The sequence below is a fragment of the Jaculus jaculus genome, chromosome 6, assembly GCF_020740685.1.
Source record: "Jaculus jaculus isolate mJacJac1 chromosome 6, mJacJac1.mat.Y.cur, whole genome shotgun sequence".
Classification (NCBI taxonomy): Eukaryota; Metazoa; Chordata; class Mammalia; order Rodentia; family Dipodidae; genus Jaculus; species Jaculus jaculus.
Genome location: NC_059107.1, coordinates 54,901,070 through 54,924,683, shown reverse-complemented (window position 1 = coordinate 54,924,683; position 23,614 = coordinate 54,901,070). Strand labels below are relative to the sequence as shown.

The 23,614-nt window shown below is 37.2% G+C and overlaps 1 pseudogene; it reads left to right on the top strand.

Annotated features, from left to right (window-relative positions):
- The first annotated feature begins 17,641 nt into the window (after nt 1–17,641).
- LOC123461506 lies at nt 17,642–20,576 on the top strand (annotated as a pseudogene).
- The last annotated feature ends 3,038 nt before the right edge of the window (nt 20,577–23,614 follow it).

Below are 23,614 nucleotides of genomic sequence, written 5' to 3'. Positions count from 1 at the left end.
TCAATAATATTGTTGTCTCACTAGTAGTAAATAGTAATTCCTGATTTTAAATCTAGTCTACCTTGAAAGTACATATGTTTTTTCTGTGCATAACTATTTCAGTCTTAGAACTAACAGGACATGTGTGGTTGGTTGGACCAGATGTTCCCATAAACCCATTCTTAATTCTTGATCCCCAGCTGATGGCAATTTGGGAGGTGGAGCCTTGCTGGAGAAGATATGTTGGTGGTGGTGGGCTTGGGTGTGTTATAGCCACCTCACTTTTCACTCTCCTGCTGCTGGTTTTCTCCCACTGTGACAGAAATAATGTGCAGCCTCTGCTCATGCCATGTGTCCTCTACCATCATGAAACTTCCCCCTTGAGTTTTTAAGCTAAAATAAATAACTCCTACCATCAGTGGCTTTTTGTGACGCATTTTGTCCCAGAAACTGAAAATGAAATTGGTACCAGACGAGTGGGATTTGTTGCTAGAAAGATGACTCTCCGGTACTTCCTTTTTCACAACTGATTTGCTAAAGGAATAGGGAAAATTTGAAACTGTCAACTAAGAGACATCTTGCAGTGCTATAAGCATAGTTTTGTTGATCATTCTGGTCAGAATTATGAGACCTAAATGCAAAAATAATTCTGGACTGTAGGGCTTGATTTATAAAGGGAAGAAAGACCTTTATTTTGACTGGGCTAGAATCAGGTAGTATAAGAAGTTAACTATGTTCTGCCTATGTCATGAGAACTTGTACAGGGTTGAGTTTAGAAGAAATGGACTGGAGCAGAAACTCTGAGCAAAAAACTACTGCCTGTTTCACTACCATAGTTTGAGAAATTACCACTTCTGAGACTGAGACAACTGTTCTGAATTGGGAAAAAAAAATGCTGACTCTTGTAAATATAGGCTGACTAAATGCTCAAGGAGTGTCCTACTCTTCAATGTTAGTTTTATTTCCCACTGGATTAACAAATTTGGTAGTCCACCTGGTATTATGGGGGTGCAACAAATGCAAGGAAGACAAAGTCACTGGGTTTATACTTTTTAAAATAATTACTAGGCAATTTGATAAAGAGTTATGCATGAAGTTCCAATGGAGTTATAAGGGACAATATGCATTTCTGTGAAGAAATTCTTGAACATAATAGGACTATGAGATGGCTGCCAAGCAAAGCTATTGAGTCATATGGAGTGTTTTCAGGGCTGGGAGTATCCCAGTTGTGGGACAGAATTTGAACTCCCAAGACTTTGTCACTAGTTACAAATGTCAGATTTGAACCTCTGGTATTTAATGTATGTTTTAGGTCTTGAATTGGTACAGTCTTTCCTTGCTTTACCTAATGTGGTCCTTTGCAGTGTGAATGTTTACTCCATGCCATTGTGTGTGTGTGTGTGTGTGTGTGTGTGTGTGTGTTTAAGGTAGTACTGCTCTATAGCTAAAGCTGACCTGAAACTCACTCTGTACTCCAAGTGTTGCTTGAAATTTACAGAAATCTTCTTACTTTTGCCTGCCAAGTACTGGAATTAATGGCATATGCCACCATGCCTGGCTTGTTTTTAGTTTCATTGATCACAATTAAAAGAACTTGGAAACTGGAGAAAAGATAGAATCTTCAACAAATGTTGTAGGACAAATTGGATAACCACATGTAGACAAATGAAACTAAATCCACTTATTTTTCCATAAAAATACCAAGTCCAAATGGATTAAAGACCTCAATATAAAACCTGAAACTCTTTGCTTATTGGAAGAAAAAAATAGGAAGTACTCTCCATGATACAGGAGTGGGGAAAGACTTACTGAACAAAACCCCAATAGGCCAGGAAATTAAACAATCACTCAACCAATGGTATCTCATGAAGCTAAGAAGCTTTTCCACAGAAAACGTAATCATAAGCCAAGCCAATAGATTAGCCACTGAATGGGATGAATTTTTCACCAACTTTACCACTCTCACGGAATCATAATATTTGTAATCTATAAAGAACTCAAAAAACTAAACAAGAAAAAAACAGACAATCCACTCCAAAAAATGGGGCAGAGGACTGGATAGAGAGTTCTTAGAGGAAGAATTACAAAGGGCTAACACTCATTAAAGAAAATGTTGACCATCCCTAACAATAGGGAAATGAAAATTAAAACAAACATGAGATTCTACCTTGCTCCAGCAAAGATGGCAATCATTAAAAATTCTAACAATGACAAATGTTGGTGAGGATGTGGGAGAAGAAGAACCCTCATCCACTCTTTGTGGGAATATAAACTTGCACAGCCACTATGGAAATCAATATGGAGATTCCAAACCAATACAGATGGCCATAGAGCTATCAACAGAGCCAGTTATTCCCTTACTGGGTATTTATCCTAAATGTTCCATGTATCAATACACAGATATTTACTCAACTATGTTTATAGATGTTCAATTCATTATAGCTAAGAACTGGAATCAATCCTGATGCCCATCATTAAATGAATGGATAAAAAAGTTGTGGTTCATTTACACAATGGAATTCTACTCAGCAATATGAGAAAAAAATGATACAATTAAATTTGTAGAAAAAAATGGACAGACTTGAAACAGATCATACATAGCAAACTCACACAATAACAGAAAGATAAACACTGGCTGCTGTCACTTATCTGAGGTTCCTAACCTTGACCTGCCCAAGTTACCGATACACCTGACAGGTAACTCATGGCACAGCTGAGCTGATACCATAGAAATTTATATCCTTGAAGATAGCCTAAAACATGTGACCCTCAAAAGGATTAAGGAGGTACAACATGCTCCCTTCAGACAAAAAATTGTCCTCAATATCCATGACCTCATAATGCCTGACACTATCTACATAAGACCATAAGAGGAGGGAAGGATCATGGCATCCAAATGGAGGAGAGACTTACTGAGATGGGGAGTAGATGAGATGGAGAAGGGTTCACAGATTCTTTTAGGGGAGAGCAATCTCCAATAGATTGCCAGTGGGAGGGAACAGAGGGGGAAAAACCAGGGAATTGCTGATTCCCTTGTGTGCGGGTAGCACACCCCTACCCCCAAGTAGCCACAGTACCCACAGTCCAGGCTTCAGGAAACTCCCGCACTTACGATAGGAAAGGGGTCCCAGGCCAACATAGTTCCACTTCCCTCACTACACAGGGGTGATCCCCTGCTACCTCTGCCCAAGAGTGACCTTGGCCAGGCTACACCTGCTGGCCCATTGGAGTGCAGGTTCCTTTGATTAATTTGCCTGCCAAATGTGTGCAGCTGCTGATCCCTGCTGGAGCAAGCTTAGCCTGCTCTGTCCATCTGCTCACTTACTGCTCCAGCTGCTGCACATTCATGGGCAAACCCAGGCTCATTGCAACTACTCAGGCAAGCTCAGACTGTCTCTGTCTGTCACTTGTGCTAGCTCAGATGCCAGCCCCTCCCTGTCTGGCACACCAGTTGACCACCATTGTGTTGTTGTGGGGGAGCTCAGACTGCTTCCAGATCCCAGTGTTACGCCAAGCCAGAGTTTGGGCTGCTTCAGTGCTTGGTGCCTCAGTGTCCCTCATAGTGTGAGTACAGGTAGCTTTGGCACATTACTGTGTGAGAGCTGAGGCAACTTTGTTGCTCCTGCCAGGCAGGAGCTCAGGCAGCATTGGCAAGTGAGAGCCAAAGCCCAGGCTGCTTGGAAACAGCCTCAGGCTGCTACAGCTTCCCATTGTGCTTGAGCCCAGGCTGATCCACCCACCAATGTGCCCATACACTGAGATAGGTAGACCACAGTGCAAAAGAAATAACATGAAAAATCAAATGCAAGAAAATCCAGTTATATCACCCAGTCCTACAATGAACATCTCTAATCAAAACATAGAAGAGTCACTGGGATCAGAACACCAAAATGAAGTTATGAGCAATGAAACCCTGACCATCTACTGATAGAACTTGCAGAAAACCAACAAAGAACTGATAATCATGTGGATACTGCCATCACTAGACTAGCCCTAATAGATAAGAAAATGGAAGGAGTTCAAAGACAGTTAAGGGACATGAAGGAGAGTGAGAAAAAAGAGGACTTCTAAAATCAGCTGGTGATGCTAAATGAAGACATAAAGAAATGCAAGGATGAATTCCAAGAATCATCAAGAAAATCAGAAAATGATGTGAAAAGGGAGCTTAACAGAAGGATGGAAAGTATACATAGAAAAGTAGTAGAAAATGCAAACCTAATTGAACAAGTCCAAAACTCTCTAGAAGCTCTCAATAATAGAGTCAGCCAAGTGGAGGATAGAAACTCTGATCTGGAAGACAAGATGGAAGAAACAGTTTGAGAGTCCAAAAATTTCAGTAAGTTCAAAAGTTTCTCTGAACAGAACATGAGGGAATTGTGGGATACACTTAAATGTTCTAATATCAGGATCATTGGAATACCAGAAGGAGAAGAATTTCAGACCAAAGTCATGGAGAACTTATTTAACAAAATAATTGAAAACTTCCCCAGTCTCTTAAAAGAAAGGCCCATCAAGGTACAAGAAGCCAACAGAACTCCAAACAGACTGGACCAAAGGAGAAACTCTCCAAGACATATTGTCCTTATGACTAAACATTGACACCAAAGAGAAAATCCTAAAAGCAGCTAGGGAAAAACAGCACACCACTTTTAAAGGTAACCCTATCAGCATTACTCCAGACTTCTCAATGAAAACCCTGAAATCGAGAAGGGCCTGAATGAAACCCTGCAAAGTCTAAGAACCTATGGCTTCCAACCCAAACTACTCTACCCAGCAAAAGTATTCCTCATAGTAGATGGTGAAAGAAAAACTTTCCATGACAAAACTCACCTTTACAATTATATGAACACAAAACCAAACCTACAGAGATGATGAGAACACATCATACCAAAACGTATGGGGCACACTGATGGCAGTCCTCAGGGGAAAATTCATAGCACTCAATGCCCTCATAAAAAAAAGAACAGAAGAACCCAAATGAATAACCTAACCATCCACTTTAAGGCACTGGAAAAACAAGAAAAATCCAACCCAAAGAGCTCCAGAAGGAAGGAAATAATTAAAATCAGAGTAGAAATTAATGAATTCCAAACTAAGAAAACAATTAAGACAATTGACAAAACAAAGAGCTGGTTCTTTGAAAAAATAAACAAGATTGACAAACCCCTGGCCAATTTGATCAAGCAAAAAAAGAGATTCTTCAAATTAACAAAATTCAAAATATAAAAGGGGAGATCACAACAGACATAAATGAAATTGGGAGAATCATCAGGACTTATTTCAAAAGCTTCTACTCCACAAGACTGGATAATGTGGAGGAGATGGATAAATTCCTGGAAACATACCATTTATCAAATCTAAACACAGAACAGATTAATCTCCTGAACAAACCTATCATACTCATTGAGATTGAAACAGTAATAAAATCCTCCCTAAAAAGAAGAGTCTAGCACCAGATGGCTTCTCAGCTGAATTCTATCAAACCTTCATGGAAGAACTCAAACCAATCTTCCTCAAACTGTGCCACACAATTGGAAAACAGAGAAAGTTACCCAACTCCTTTTATGAAGCTAGTATCACTCTAATTCCAAAACTAGGCATAGATGCCACAAGAAAAGAAAACTACCAGCCTATTTCCCTGATGAACTTAGATGCAAAGTGCAATAGTGTCACACAGCCATGGTGGGAAACCAATTGCTCTTGATTTGGCTAACTGATCCTCTCAGTGGTATGATACCCACAGCTAGATCGGGGAAACAACTGAGAAACATATCCAAACATAAGCCCACTCTCCATTAACAAGCTTCCACCAATTGTGGGCTACAAGAGGGCCTACACCTATTAAATTGCCTATAAAAAGGGTTATCTCAATTGTTTGGTGCTAACTAACTCTCTGTTGAAGAATCTCCTTCTCTTTTTTTCAGATAGATGTAGATCCTAAGGAAAGAGCCACCCCATCATACCTCAAAAGGGCCCTGACTGAAACTAAGAACAATTAGTGAAACAAGCAAGGGTGCTGTTTTCTTGCTGAACCAGGTACCAGTACAAGGGTGAAGGAGATCAACACACAGAAAAATCAACTCCTACCAAATCAGAGAGCCAGAGACCTAGAGGCCCCCAACACCTAATCACTGAAGCAGACCAAAAATGAACCCAACATGGCTCAGGGGAATTTTATGGAACAAGGTTGGAAAGAATGTCAGAGCCACATGTTGGCTCATGATATGCAGAGACATTTATCCTACCCAGAACTGTGGGCTAACTCCACAATGCCTGACCCATATACCTTAATAAGGAGAGGCTATAGGGAGGGGTACGACATGGATGAACCTAACAATGGAACCAAATTGACTGTATTTGCTGAGTAGAAAACTTATTAACAAAAAAATTAAAGAAATAAAAACAAGTAGAAATTTATGAAATTTAAAACTAAATGAAATAAATCAAAAGAATAGTAGAAGGCTGAAAACATGACTTAGCAATTAAGGTTCTTGCCTGCAACCCAGTTTTGATTCCTCAGTACTCACATAAAGTCAGATATATAGTGACACATGTGCCTAGTTTGTTTGCTGTGGCTGGGAGACATAATAGCAGGTTCCTATGAAATCTATAGAATCATTACAAAACACTTAAAATATACATATACCAAAAACTTCTGAAAAATCCAGAAGAAATGGAGAAATTCCTACACACATGACTAAACAAAACTTAAGAAGCATAAAATAATACAAACACACCTATAGTAAACAACTATAATGAAGCTATAATTAAAATTCTCCCCATAGAATATTCAGCACCAAATTGATTCCGTGTCAAATTCCAACAAACATTTAAGAAAAAGGTAAAATGAATATTGCTCAAAAAGTTTCACAAAATGGAAGAGAAAGAACACTTCAAGGCTTGTTTTATGATGTCACCATTACCCTGATGTCAAAACTGAGTAAGGATAAAACCAAAAAGAAAAATGTAGAACAATCTCCCCAATTGATCAGAAGCAAGAAATTATCAGTTAAATTTGTGTAAACCTAATTGAAGAGCTTACTAAGACACATATAGACTGTGATGAGGTAGTTTAAATTCAGGGGTGTAAGGTTAGTTTAATATATTAAAATAATTGTGCAACACCACAACACATTTGTAGATGAGCACAGATACCACATGAGTAACTTCAATAGAGAAAGTACAAACAATTATCAAAATTCAATATCTCTACCTGATATAAGCCATGAAAAAACTAAGATTAAAATGAACCTATCTCAACATAATAAATATTACATATAGTAAACCTATAGCCAACATTATGTGAAATAGGGCAAACTGAAAGCATAATGTGTAAACTATGGAATAGATGGCTGGGGAGTTGGCTGAGTAGTGAAAGATACTTGTTTGCACTGTCTGCCAGCCCAGGTTCAATTCCACCCATATAAAGCTATAAGGACATCCATTTGCAGTGTCAAGAGACCCTGACATGACCCCCTGCTCACACATCCACAAATTAAAAATATAAAAATAAAATAATTAAAATCATGAATAAAAAGGATGCCCACTCTTACTGCTATTACTTAATATAGTGCTCAATGTCTTGGAGCATCAAAGGGAAAGAAAAAAAAAAAAGTAAATGAGATACAAGTAGGAAAGGAATAATTTAAAATAGCCTTGGCATGATTCTATACTTAGAAGAACCTAATGATTTTACTAGAACACTTTTAGTATGGATAAATACTTTTAGGAAAGTAGTAGAATACAAAAATCAATACATGGGGGCTGGAGAGATGGCTTAGCAGTTAAGTGCTTTCCCATGAAGCCTAAGGACCCTGGTTTGAGGCTCAATTCCCCAGGACCCATGTTAGCCAGATGCCTGGGCTAGAGTGAGACCCTACCTCAAAATGATATACACACACACACACACACATATGGTACCAAAATATCACTGGTCTTGTGGATTATTTATTTCTACAATGGTGCATCAACATATTTCTCAGATCAACACAATTTGCATGTCACTATGCAGAAATCCAACTCAATGTTACCAATTTAAAGATCCATCCTCAGCATGTGGTGCTACCACATTGCCTTCAATATTTTTCTTTACTTATTATGTTACTGGAGTATATCAAGCTAGAAATTAAAATGCTGATTTGCATCAAATAGTATGGCAATACTATAAAATTTTATAGGATTATTTTAGCTCTTCACCTAGAAAGTGTTTTATTATTTTTATTATGTTCTAAACAAAAGAAAGAAGCTAGCCTATTCATGCATTTCCAAAGTAACTTGACAGTGATTTGTATGCATGGTATAATTACTTCAGAGAGCTTTGGGAACAGAGTTGACCCAAAGAGGATAATATACTATGATGCATGGCTATAGAGTAGGAAGTCTGCCTCCAAAATCTTAGTTCCAACTCTCATAGGTCATACTGTCTGAAGAAAAAAATCTTAAATGGACCTTTGCTTGTGAACAGTTTACACAGGACTCTCAAGGCACCTGTAAGAAAGAGGGAAAATAGATTTCCTGAGGGAGAACAAGAGGGGGAGCTGACCTGGATATACCTCATAAGCTAAAGCTCACCGCATGGAGAGCTGTTCAGAGTTGTTGCACACAGAAATCAGACTGGACCTTTGTGCACACCTTAAATCCATCTGATACTGAATGTGGCTTCCCTTTAAGGAGGCCATGGATAATACTGGGTGAGGCTCATTCCTTAAGCCTTGGATCCTGGATGAAGAGATAGTTCTGCATTGACAGGGTAGTAATAATACCATATTAATATAATACCAAAATAATACCAGAAAGTTATTTGTTGGTTTTCTTTTCTGTTTTTGTTTTCCTGTCTTCCAGGATTAATATGAAACTCTTCCTGCATGATGTTACATAGTGTTGTAGTCAGGTTCACAATGCTAGAAGAAGTCACTCGACCAAGAGCAGCTAGTGGATAAAAGGGGATTTATTTTGGCTTACAGACTAGAGGGTAAGCTCCATAATGTAGGGGGGAATTGATGGCATGAGCAGAGGGTGGACATCACCCCTTGGCCAACATAAGGTGGACAATAGCAACAGGAGAGTGTGCCAAACACTGGCAAGGAGAAGAAGGCTATAACACCCATAAGCCTGCCCCCAACAGTACACTGCCTCCAGGAAGCTTTAATTTCCAATTGCCATCAGCTGGGAACCTTGCATTCAGAACACCTAAGTTTATGGGAATACCTGAATCAAATCACCACTATCTGCCCCTGGTCCCCATAAAATGATAACTATCCATGAGGTAGAATGCAATATATTTAGTCTAACTTTAAATGCCCCCATAGAAAGCCAATGATGTTCAAACATTCCCATAGTGAAGAACTTTTAACTGAGCCATGATACAAAAAACAAAACAAAACAAAAAATCCCCATAAGGGCACAAAATAAGCATTCACACTACAAAAGATGGCATTGGGGAGCCGGGCGTGGTGGTGCACGCCTTTAATCCCAGCACTCGGCAGGCAGAGGTAGGAGGATTGCCATGAGTTCAAGGCCACCCTGAGATGACAGAGTTAATTCCAGGTCAGCCTGGACCGGAGTGAGACCCTAACTCAAAAAAAAAAAAAAAAAAAAAAAAAAAAAACCACCAAAAAAAAAAAGATGGCATTGGGGATAGCAACAGTGACTCCAATAATTCCAAATAGCAGTGTCTCTGGAGTTCCAATCCCGCCCCTCTGGCTAGGCTAATCAGAGTCCTGAAAAACTTCACTGTGGCTGGCAGCTCTCCTTGGCAGCCACCTCAGGCATCTCCTCTGGGGCTCCACTGCAACCTGTGATTCATCCTCATGGCTCCATAGGGTCTCCATGCATCTAGAAAACCTGCTTCACATTGTCCATGGCCATTTCCAAAACACAAAACCACATTGCAAATTCAATGACCCTCTCTTGAATTTTTTTTCACTCTGTAGTACCATGTAGGGTGCCAATTTGTTAATCCAGTGGAGAATAATACAGGACTTGAAGAACAGGACACTAATTCAGCATTCAGGCCCCTTCAAAATATTGCATTCTTTCTGTGGATCCAATGCAGGTCAGCTGGCTCAATCTCAATGGTTATAATCTCTCTTACAATTGCAGCTGAATGGGATATTTCATTTTTCTGTGCCATAACCCTGTGCTCACACCAGTGCATTTCTATGCAAAACAACCCTGCACAAATTCTTAGGAAACAGGCATAACAACTATTGCAGTCCAGTTCGCATTGCTGGTAGAAATCACCCAACCAAGAGCAGCTTCTGGGAAAAAGAGATTTATTTTGGCTTACAGGCTTGAGGGGAAGCTCCACGATGGCAGGGGAAGACGATGGCATGAACAGAGGGTGGACATCACCTCCTGGCCAACATAAGGCGGACCACAGCAACAGGAGGGTGTGCCAAATATTGACATGGGGAAACTGGCTATAAAGCCCATAAGCCCGCCCCCAACAATACACTCCCTCCAGGAGGCATTAATTCCCAAATATCCATCAGCTGGGATCTTAGCATTCAGAACACCTGAGTTTATGGGGGACACCTGAATCAAACCACCACAACAACAAACTTCTCACACAAACTGCTAGTCCAGTCCAAGCAAAACTCTTTCTCACCATCATAAGTTAAACCTCATAGTCCATAGTTCTTACTGTATTCATGTCTTTCAACTCTGCCCAGAATAGTCCATCAAGCTGTACTTATGGCACAGCAAGGCATCTCTTTGGTCAAGGTTTCAAATCCTTCTACATTCCTCTTGAAAATCATTTTCAAAAGGCCAAAGCCACACAGTCAGGTGTCTAGCAATAAATGACACCACTCCTTGGTACCAACATTACTGTTGCAGTCGGGTTCACATTGCTGGCATAAAACACTTGACCAAAAGCAACTTGTTGGGGGAAAAGGGTTAACTTTGGCTTACAGGCTCAAGGGGAAGCTCTATGATGGCTGGTTGAAATATTGGCATGAGCAGAGGGTGGACATTACCACCAGGTGAACATAAGGTAGACAATAACAACAGGAGAGTGTGCCCAACACTAGCAAGAGGGAGCTGACTATAATACATATAAGCCCACTCCCAACAATACACTGTCTCCTGGAGGTGTTAATTCCCAAATCTCCATCAGCTGGGAACCTAGCATTCAGAACACATAAATTTACAGGGGAGACCTGAATCAAAACAATACACATAGTAATGGTAATGATTACATAATAATCATCTTGCAAGTCCTTTATTAAGAGAAAAACATGATTTAAAAAACAAAACAAAACATCCAATGCCAGTAAGATATCAGGAGACATAACAATAGGGTTTTGCCCTGTTATTTCATGGAATAAAGGTCTTCTCTTAGTAGGACTGGAAGGGGAAATAGATATACTCATCAATATTATCTTATTCTTTTTTTTTTTTTTCTTTATCAGCCTATGAAGGAACTCTGAGAAGAGAAAAAAAAAAACTGTAAGAAATTCCAATAAACCAAGCATATATGAGTGATGTGATAGAAATATAGCCTGGGGACCTCAATCCTCAAGTTACACCCCCTGCAACCTGAGAGAGACAGTGAATCAATTGACATCCTTGCTGAATATTTCAAGCTCAGCAATTTCCATAGAGGTTTTGGATGCATTCCAAATCATCTAGTAAGTCATAGAGAAGGAATATAAAAGAGCAAAGAGGGCTTAGTTGTCAGTCCCTGGTCTCAATAACATAAATAGGGGAGGTGTACTTTAATCTTATATTGGCGACCATTTCTAATTCCAGAGGCTATAATTTGGATAAAGTTAAAATGTTGAGCCAGGCATGGTGGGTCATACCTTTAATCCCAACATTCTGGAGGCAGAGGTAGGAGGATTGTCATGATCTTGAGGCCACCCTGACACTACATAGTGAATTCTAGGTCAGACTGAGCTAGAGTGAGACCCTTCCTTGAAAAACCAAAAAAAAAAAAAAAAAAAAACCAAACAAACGAAAATATGTTTAAAAGACATTTAGATTTAACAGGTTGAAAAATCAATGTTCACTGATTACAGTGACCAGATCAGGGACTATCTGAACAATCATTACATAAAGGTGAAACCTACTCCCCATTCTAAGGGTATTTATATTGTTGGACACCCAACCACCAAGCACTGATATCAAAAGTGAGATCCTTTAAACCAACTCAGGAAAGGACTGGGAATCTGAAATGATTGCAAATTTAAGAGACTATTCATAATGGAATAAATGCTGATGTCTGTAGGTAGCTGGCTACTATTCCCAATTTCATAGCTAAGAGAGAAGAGGGTGTTATTATCTTAGTTATACTACAAAGGGTGTCCCATTTTGAGTAGCATGTTTACTTAACTATGTAAAGTGACTATGTCAAGTATAAAGATGAAGTGACTTCAATTCAGAAACCTCGTTTAAAATGCTATCTTTCTTTCTTTCACTGCTATCATGAGTACGTAATGGACACCAGAATTTAAAAATTACCTCATCTGCTAAGAACCAAACTGATCCAAACACACAAATACCTTAGGTTTTCAAATAAGAAAAAGGAAAATATTCTGGAATTCAATAAATCTGAGTCATTGTCAGAATGGTGAAAATGAATATGAAGGAAAGTTGTGCAAGTTTACAAAGATATTTGAATAAATTAATGTGCTAGAATGAAGTTGGACTATTTGGATTCATGAAAACAGTGGTATAGAGTCAGAAACTGATTTTACTTGATAATTGCTTGGCTAACATGAATAATTTGTGTTAGGTCAAAGGCTTACATAATCATTTATTCATCAATGATCACCTGCATGCTCATAGTCACTGAGGTTTTGTGTTGCACTTAGTTATATTCAAGACATTTAGAAATGAATAGAGCATAATTCCTCTAAGTACTTCATAATTTTCTGGAAGTGACTGATAAGCACACATTATCTCAATAAAGAGTAATTCATGCTGTATTTAATGTTCATGTAGTTGGAATTTATCTGGCTTAGAATGCCATAAATGATTGAATAAATGTAGGTTAGGTTGTAGACAAATTTATAGACAGATTGGCATAATTATTGGCAATAGCATTAATAGCTGAAGACTGGCAAGTTATTCACTAAGATGATTTGACTATAACATACCCTCCATAGGATCAAGGATTTTAAATGCTTGGTCCTCAGCTGGTAGCAATTTGAGAGGTACACCCTTGCAGGAGAAATTGTGTCACTGGGACCAAACTTTGAGATTTATTATTCCAAGCTGTACTGATTGTGCATAGCTCAACTCATTCTCTCTCATAATTCCCTGTTGATATGTTATTATGTATGATGGTTTTGAATTCAGTGTCCCCATAACCTCAACGCCTTTGTGATAAAGTTTCCTACATAGTCTATGTATAGTCGAGCAGTTGGGAGGTATAGTCCTGTGGGAGGAAGTGTGCCACTGGGAAGCAATCTCCACAGCAGTCCTAAGGTATGTTCTGAGTCAGTGTATACTCTGGTGCTCTCTCTCTCTCTCTCTCTATCATTGCTATGGGTATATGATGAAGTGTTCTAGCTTTCTTGGCCATGATGAAGCTTCTCCTGGAATCTGTAAGCCTGAAATAAACCCTATCCTCTTATAACCTGCTTAGGATAGGGCACTTGCCCTAGCAATGAGAAGATGACTTCAGGACTCAGCTTCTTGCTTGCGCTCTGCTTTCCCTGTCCATGATGACACTTCCCTTAGAAACTTTAAGCTGAATAAACTCTACTTCTGTCAACTTGTTGTGGTTGCGTGTTTTGTCCCTGCAACGAGAAGGCTACCACAACACTAATTAAATGATAGTGGTAATTTGTGTATGAAACAAATACAGAACTTACAATGGGGAATATTATATGAAGTTGTTGATAAAAATCTTTTCCTTGGGAACATTTTATGTCATAATAAAACATCTGACAACTGTGGTTAAGATAAAGGAAAACCAGGTGGATGGGGAGGGGAAAATAAAAACAAAAAATAAAGGAAGTTCATTTCATAATTTAGAGAAGCTGTGTGATGGTACAATGTTTGTTCCTTAGTGTTGTAGAGAATGGTTTGAGTATCAGCAAGAAGAGAATGGTATAGTACCAAGGAAATGGATCATGTTTTGAAGGCATATGTGATGAACTGAACAATAATACCTAAAAAAAAAATGCAAAAGTTATTTTTAAACAATTACATTTGTTATTTTATTGTGGGGAAATTATAAACAACAAATCAACTATGACCCTTGGTTTCTGCTTTGCTGACTGAAAGAAGGTAAGGCTACCCTCTGAATGCTAAGACAAGGGAGTAGGACCTGTTGTTCTCTTTTTCTCCTGAGGCAGGAGATAGTGAGAAGGAGGTTAATCCAGTTTACCTTTACATTTGAAAGTTGGCTGAGTCCACCAAAATCACAATACTTAATTGGCTATGTAAGTATAGGTTGAAAACACTGAAACTGGAGAGGCAGACTGGCTTTCTTTAATTGGTCAGTGGCATGTGAAACAGCATGTGTAAGAACCAACTCAGAACCTCCTAAGAATGAATATTGAGAAATGACCAGGAAGGAAACCTTAGAGAACTGAATTTTCAGATGAATAAATTCAAGTTGAATAAATGCAAGCACAGACTGACAAAACAAATAGGAATGGTTGGATGTAGAAGTAAAGACAAGTGAGACCAGTATTAAAGATGTGCCTTGGGAGCAAAGAGAGGAATGATTGATTCCAAAATAAAAATATCCAATATTATCATTGCACAGCTGGAAAAGGGTAAACTGGAAAACTCTCTAATGAATGCATGAGTTGTAGAACATATTATAAAATGAAAAAAAATTACAGGAAAATAAGGAATAATGCTACTACTTTTTGAAGAAACATAGCTACTTATATAGAAATTAGGCCTAAGTTTACATTGAAACTAACAGACCTAATTTACCTTTCATATTTTTAAGTTTACAAAGTCAATGAGGTGAAAAGAAAGGCTGTTAATGAATATGAGGTCATGGGACTCAAAATGACAGTGATTGTGTAACAAGATTCATTGATATATTTTGGTATAAAATGCTTGTGCACCAAATGGGGATAGTTTTCTTTGGTTTGGCATTGATTTCAGTAATCTTATCAATATTTGTGGATTAATTGGCTGGAGAAGGATGACAGTTTAGGATCATTACCAGCCAGAGAGTTGTCCTCACATAAAGAAGTCAGGTATTAATGCTAGGAGCCTCAATACTTTAATACATTTGGAAAATAATTCATAACAAAAAAAAAAAGAGAGATAGCAAAATTCTAATCAAGTCAGTGGGATACGCCAAACTAATATGATTAGTCGTGATGCATTATTTTTTTTCACTCCACATGAAGCTGGGAATGTTGTCAGGACTCTGAACATGAGGCCATGTTCAAAATTTCAGAAGTGGTATGTTTTACAACACTTTTCTTTAAATCTAATTGACTTTAGGCTTGTACAGCCCAATAAATAAATATTAAAGAGGTACCCTATTTTAAAGTTGTCAGTTTCACCAGCAGTCTATGTCAGAATTTCATTCTGCTGTAACATTAATGGATTTACATTCATACCCCATATATACACTGTGACCCAGTTTATCAAACCAACAATGTGAAATTCATTGAATTCCTGAGAAACACAGTAATAAACACTTCACTCAAAATTAAATAGATATATTAAAATGTCCCAGCCTTCTCAGTCTGTAAGATAGGCAAATGTCATTGTTTTAGTTATGAAGTATGGAAGTATACAGTAGTATGCAGGTATAATTTTCAAGATTGTATGTGATATATACAATATAGTACATATAAATTAGAAAGAAAATCATTGCAAGAGTCACATAACTGGATCCTAGAAGTCTATTACTTGCAAATAGAATCCGAAATACCTGGTCTTGGAAGTAGTTTGCGTATATCACGGTCACTACAGTGTGATAGGCACAGAGACAGGAGTTACCTACTGAATTTTTTTATGTAACAGTCTGTCCTTTTTATTTGATGTTTCATATGAGTTGCAAATGTGGGAGTGAAGTAAGCATAAGAAAAAAAAATTACTTGGTATTTTGGAAAGGCTATTATATTGGATTAATTTGATCTTAGAGTGATACATACCTAAGTATACTTCACTAAAAGGAAAGAAACACAAGATATATAACAACATAATTTTTTGGTACTTATTACTGCCAGCATTTTAATGATGTAGTCAGCTCAATTCAGTTCAATTCAATTCAATTTATTTCTTTATCTATTTATTTGAGATAAAGTATAATAGAGAAAGAAAATGGTGTACCAGGGCCTCTTACAGCTACAAACAAACTCAAAACTTCCTACACATACATCAATTTGTATATCTAGCTTGATATAGGTACTGAGAATTAAAACTAGGCTGGACAGGCATTGCAAATAAGCATCTCTAAGGACTTAGCCATCTCCTAGCCTGATATATTCAATTCTTAATAATAGCTTGTTTTTTGTCTGATTTAATGTCTGCATTAAATTTCAGACACTAATCTCAAAACTTGATATTCTGTTTCCTTTTCATCATTAGAATGCTTGGGCATAGGCTTAGCATATGTATTTTTTTTCAAAACACTAAAGCCATGCTTGTATTAAAACTTAAATATGAGAGTGAATAAGAAGATAAAACCATTAACCTTTGCGAATGTGCTTTCTCAAATTCTTTTGGATCAAATCAGCTTGAACACCAAAGAGCTCATACCCTTTCTAACATTCCCTACTTCCTCATGAGAATGAATGCAAATTTAAGCAGCAATGAACTATCACCACACCTCTATGAAAATGCCAAGTGTTGGCAAGAATACAGAGAAACTATATTGCTCATATTGTTGACAAGAATGCACAACCACTTGAAATTATTCAGCAGTCTTTTATAAATGTATACATTAACTGACTATCTAATCCACTTATTTCCCTCATGGAATTTATTCTAGAACATTTTCATTCTCTATTGATACCAAATATGTACATGAATACTTCAAGTACTGAAACAATTCTGTCAGTCAATAGTTTAATGAGTCAATAAGCTAAAATATTCAAATATGAAAGAAAATCATCAGCAACATCAACAAAACCATTGTTACAAATAACAACTTGAAAATATCTCAAAGGCAGTAACTTTAGTTGAAAACTAATTTCCTAAAGCTACATGGGACATGATTCCACATAAATAAGATTCTTTTATTGAAACTATAGAACACATAAACTTATTGCTGTCATTTCAAAGGAGTTGTTGTGAAGGAAGGTGTAACTATACTATGGAAAAAAAGCCAAAATGAAATACTTTTGAAATGAGGGATAACTTCTGTATCTTGACTGTTGTAGTAAGTACACAAATCTTGTACACAGAGTGAAATGCCATGGAATACACACAACCATACCCATGCACATACCAAGAGAGAGTTGATACTTGATTAGTTAACAGTATTATTACTGTTTCAACAGTATATTAAACTTTACAAAATGATACCAATAGGGCAAGATGAGTAAGAGTATATAATTCTCTGGATTATTTTGTGACTGTATTAGTCAGGGTTCTCTAGAGGAACAAGAGCACTATAATCAACTGTGCTAAAAGGGAATTTATTAGATTAGCTTATTGCAGTCCAATAATAATAGTTTGTAGGCCTGAGAGTCAAGGAGCCGGGTAGCTGCTCAGCCCATGAGGCAGGATGCCGCAGCAGTCACAATCTGGCACTGAAGGCCTGGAGGCTTCCTGGACAGCTGCCAGTCTTCAGTCCACATTGGTCATCAGTCCACACTGAAAGGCAGCAAGCAGCACCAGCAGCCAAGTGGGAGGGAGAGATTCTTTTCTCCCATTGCTTCCTCAGATTAAAGCCCTCCACTCCAAGAGGAAGGGCTCACTCTGGGAGAAGGGCTCACCCTGGGGAAAGGACTTCCTCCTTCAGTTAATTGTCCTTGGAAGCAAACTCAGAGACCCACTGAAGAGGAAAATTCCTAAACTGATCAAGTGGACAACAAAACCTAACAATCCCAATGACTTTTTCAAAGAATGATTACCTAAATATAAAAATTTCAAAATCAAATGGAAGAACTATAATAATACAATATGTGGGTCAAAATGAACAAACTTCTTCTTTATGGCATAAAACAATACAAATTTGTGTTTAATTTGAAGATATGTAAAATAGGATATTTGTTTATAATGATATAGGATTTTCAGAGATAAATACAGAGTTGAAATTTATAAGGTATATGGAAAATGTTTTAATTTTTTACCTGTTATGAGAAAAATATAGAAAACAATTTACATATATAAAAATTAAAATGCTTTCAAAATAAAAGGTGTAATAAATTATAACCTTAAAATACTTCTTTTCTAAATTAATGTAGTGAAATTGTCTCTAATCATCCATGTAGAAGATTGACAAGGTTTATGGAAATGAAATATGCCAAACTGAAGCAGTAGAAATAGTACAGATAGTACAATGCTGGCCTAACATGTATTTAATATTCCTGCATTTAATATTCAGTACCGTATGACTAAGTGTGGTGATTTATACCTGTCATCTTAGAACACAGAAGGTAGAGAAGAGGCGATTGGAATTTTAAGGTCATCTTCAGCTCTATACCAATTTATAGGCCACCATTGATTACAGGGAACTCTGGAAAAAACAGAGGAGAAAGAAAGAGAGAGGGCTGGTGGGGGGAGCATAAGCTTCAGAAAATGAAAGAGAAAGTGGGAATGGAAAGGAGAGGGAGATGAAAGTAAGAAAGGGAGATGAAAGTAACAAGGAAGGAAATAGAGAAAGAAAATAAAATATACCATCTTGCCACAAATGTTAGTAATTAGTCCGTAGGGCAATATATTTAACTCTACTATCAAGATAAGGTGAGATTGAAATACCCAAACTGGAAAGACCTATTTAAACAAAACCCTTAATAGCAACTGAGATCATAAATAAAGTCAAAATAATCAATGCAGCATTGAATTTCAAGAGGAAAATGAGTTTTCTAGAATTGTTTTTGTGAGATAATAATAAATAAGAATTTAATGTAATACAATACACTAAAACAGCAAAAGAATAAAACTACTGTTCAATATGGAGTCATGTAGGGGTTAAAGAGATGGCTCAATGAATAAAGTGATTGCTGCACAAGCATGAGGACCAGAGTTCAGATCCCAAATATCCACATATATGCCAGGTGGACAAAGCAACCTGCCTGCCATCCCAGCATTGGGGAGGGAATCTCCGGTGGGAAGCTGGTTAGGTAGGCAGGCATAACTAGGGAGCTTGGAGTTCAAGTGAGAGGCCCTGTCTCAGGAAATCAGGTTTAGAAAAATCAAGGAAGACACCCAAAGTCAACTCTCTGCTCTCCATACATGTACTTCACCTGTGTATATCCACACACTTCTGTACACACACACACACACACACACACACACTCACACTCAGAAAAGAAAAAAAAAAATGAAAAGAAAACCAAACAAGTAATTCCACTAAATTTTCTATAATCAGGGCTAAAGAGATGGCTCAGAGGTTTATGGCACTTGCTGGAAAGTCTAATGGCCTGGGTGCAATTCTCCAACACCCATGGATAGCAAGATTCACAAAGCAGTGAATGGGTCTGGAATTCATTTGCAATGGCAGGAGGCCCTTGTGCATCCCTTGTTACTCTTTCTCTGTGCACACCCCATTCTCTCTGTCTAAGGCTCACTCTCTCAAGTAAATAAAACAATTCTTTTAAAAATTTATTATAGATATTGATCATTATTTGACTGTTTAAATGAAGTAACATCTGGATATGTTTCAATGTTCAGTGTAGAAAAATAAGCACATGATACACCTAGAAATAAATTAAATTAAATACGCATAATGTCTTACCTTTCCTAAAGAAAATTATAATATTTTTCAAAGAGTACTTGAGGAGGGTTGGGAAAAAGGCTAAGCAGCTAAAGGCACTTATTTGCAAAGCCTTGCTGACCAAGCACCCACATAAAGCTTGACACCCAAAGTGGTACATGTGTTCATTCGCAACTGCATAAGACCCTGGCATGCCCATTTTCTTCCTCCCTCCCTCCATCCTTCTCTCTCAAACAAATAAAATTAAAACTGTATTTTAGGTACCCTGATTTGGGAATTATTTAAAATTCATGAATGAAACAAATATCCCAAACTTGTCTCCAAATTTAAATTTAATTCTCCCCAAAATTTTAAAATTCCATGTTTTGCAAAATACACAACATTTTAGTCATTTAAGAGACCAAAAGTTTCCAACCTCCACCCACATGGAATCCACTGGGACATGGGTGGCAGAGAAATATCTATGTTGAAGCTGCCAACATTGAGGTGAATTCAATCACCCATGTAATGACCAGCCACTGTATATGGCTGACATTAGCATTAGGAGTTGGCTTGCCTCATATTGTCTTACTCAATATTTCCTTTCTTAGTATTCCCATTGCATGTACATTATAAAAACTATACATGATGGACATATGTATTTTTGCATGCAGTGAAAAAAAGTACCTTTTGAAACTTCCAACCACAGGAAAGCAAGGCTCCTAATTAGGAACAACTGGACTATGAAGTACAGTTTACATCTTCACAAAAGGCTTTCACAATTTCTCCAATCATTCTATAATTTCTGGAATGTTTCTATATGAAATATGATGCTGTCTACGGCCATACCACCCTGAACACGCCTGATCTCGTCTGAAATATGATGCTATTCATTTCACCATAAACACAGCTTCTCTCCTGAGTGTATTTATTATTTTTTTAAATTTTTACGCTTGTTTATTTATTTATTTATTTATTTATTTATTTATTTATTTAAGAGAAACAGACACAGAGAGAAAGAGGGGGAGAGAGAGAGAGAATGGGTGCACCAGGGACTCCAGCCACTGCAAATGAACTCCAGATGCATGAGCCACATTGTGCATCTGGCTTAACTGCTAAGCCATCTCTTCAGCCCAGGTGTACTTATTCTTAAGAGGCCACAACTACTTATTTATTTGCATATTTATATATTTATATATTTATTTATGAGAAAGAGAGACACAGAGAGAGAGAGAATGGGAATGCCAGGTACTCCAGCCACTGCAAACAAATTCCAGATCCATGTGCTACCTTGTGCATCTGGCTTTATGTGGGTACTGTGGAATTGAACCTGGATCCTTTGGCTTTGCAGGCAAGTGCCTTAACTGCTAAGGTATTTCTCCAGCCCTACACTCTTGCTGCATATGAGCCAATTTCTTCCTTATGCATGTGCTTTTTTTGGTTTAGGTAGCTCAGTATTGTGTATTGATAAATGCTGTAATATTACATTAATTACATTACAGAGTTTACAAACGCCCACCTCAATGACTGATCAGTATATCTAAGAGTAAGTCTCTGACTCAGTCTTCAGGTTTTGAAACACAGTGAATTTGATTCCTTTTGTAGGAACCATTTAAGAGAATAATTTATTTCAAATGTTCAAGTATAGGGTATTTTAAAGTAATGAAGCCTTTCTGAACATGTCTGAAGTAAGAGATCACATTGTTATCTTAGTCTTCCCACTTTCAACCTCCAAAGTTTGCTTTAAATATTTGGTTCTTAGTGTAGATAACCCCCAAGTGGTAGCTGTTTCTTCAGTAGCAACTATATTAAATTCTTATGATTGAGGGAAGCTTCTTATAATTGCTAACATTAATTTCTAGAAATAATGATATACTACTTTGAGAAGTAAACACATCAAAAGATTTATGATATAGAATAAAAATGAAAACCACAGTAACATAAAATTGAAGAGTTGCAGACTATATTGAAATCAATTGGTGTCAATAAACTTACTTTTAGGGGTTTTGTATGTCAGAAGTATTGAGATTAAAAATCAGTTGTAAGACACCATCTTTTATATGTTGTCTTTCTCATGTATTTTTACATAACTGGTATTCTATACTTTAGTAAAGTGTTCATTGGTGTAAGATTACATATATATATATATATTTGCAAGCAGAGAAAAGAGAGACAGTCAAGGCCTCCAGCCATTGCAATTGAACTCCAGATTAAAAGAAAAATAATAAGCCTGAAAAACATGTAAAACCCAAATTGAATTGACTGCAGAGAGATAGAGAGAAGCTAGAGAGGTGAGAAGAAGAAGGAGAAGAATCAGCATTGTAGTGAGTTAAGATAACCACCATAGATTTCTCTTTCCTAAGAAAGTTATAGAAAAGTTGCCTACTAGTAAAATTGAAGAATATGTGTCAAAATAATTAAAGAAAATAAAATGAGACACTAGAGTATCTAATTTCTTTAACAGTGTTCAACTGTACTTATGACTACCTTTACTAATTTCTTCAAACCAGCTGTATGAAGTAACACCTGTCATACAAATGGAACAACTGGTGTATGTCCATAATCACAAAGGAAAGTGCACACCCGGCACCAGTCTGAGCTGCTATACCTGGACCAGTGATGCAAAGTAATTTCATGATTAAATCCAGATGCTTCTTCCCACCTGTAAAATCATATTAAAGAAAGAATAATGTCCAACATTAATCATATCAGTTTACTTGATAAATCACAAGGGGTTCTTCTAACTAATCCAAGGCACTAAATAATATGAAAACATAAACACCATTAAAAGAAAATAAGTGAATTTCTCCCATGGGTCAATGGTTCAATTTAAATGGATATGCCTCATCAGCACCTGCTACTTGTAAGATGGGGGAAGAGGGAATGTTGCCCATAAACGGTAGGGGAAATGTCCAGCTAGCAGTGTAAACATGAAAGATTTGGAGATGGATTGCAACATTTCAAATGTTTGAGTTTAAATTTCAACCAACCCTCTTTGTTAAAAAGCTTCAGGGAATAATTTCAGTGATTCATAAAGGACACAATGCCTAGAAAGTGTTTATTGAAATAAATAATATATAATAAACACTGTATATGCAACTCTTGGTTCACAATTTGCTAGGGAAAGTAATTATATAATTATACATATTAAAATGTAAAGCTCAGGTTACAAAATGAATGCATGAACACAAAAATATTTAAGCTAAGAAAGCTGAAATCCTGATATGTGCTTCAGGGAATACTTTGCAGAATTTGGGGTCATTATAAAAAAAAAAAAGCATGAAGGTTTGTGACATGTGATTAAGTGACAGACTATAAACATAAATGTGTATTACTTTCAGGAGCCCTGCTAAAGAAAAGGATAGCACTACCAAGCAGGTAGCGATATACACTCTTTGTGAAAGTTAAACAGAGAAAAAAAAAAAATTCAAATGCATTGTGGCAGTTTGAGATGATAATAAAGAGATTTTCACAGCTAAGATTGTGAGGAGTGACTGAGAAGAGGTGGGGACTTGGGGTCTATGATCATTGAGGTAAGAATAAGTGAATAGCTGTTTAAACTTCAGCTCTAAACAATTAATGTGTTGGACACCAGAGTTATTTAATAAAGCTTGAATTTATTCTGTGAAAACAAGAAGCAATGTATTTTAGGCAGAAGAGTAGCACATCTGATTTAGCCTTTGTAATTTGATAATAATTGCATAGCATGTGGGTGTGTAATGTGTCAGCATAGAACCAGATTAAAAAAACCCAAAACTGTTTATTATCAGAAGGAGAATCCACATAGTAGAGTGAGAATTTTAGAGATGTTTTATAGTACAGTACTGTACAGTTAAGTGA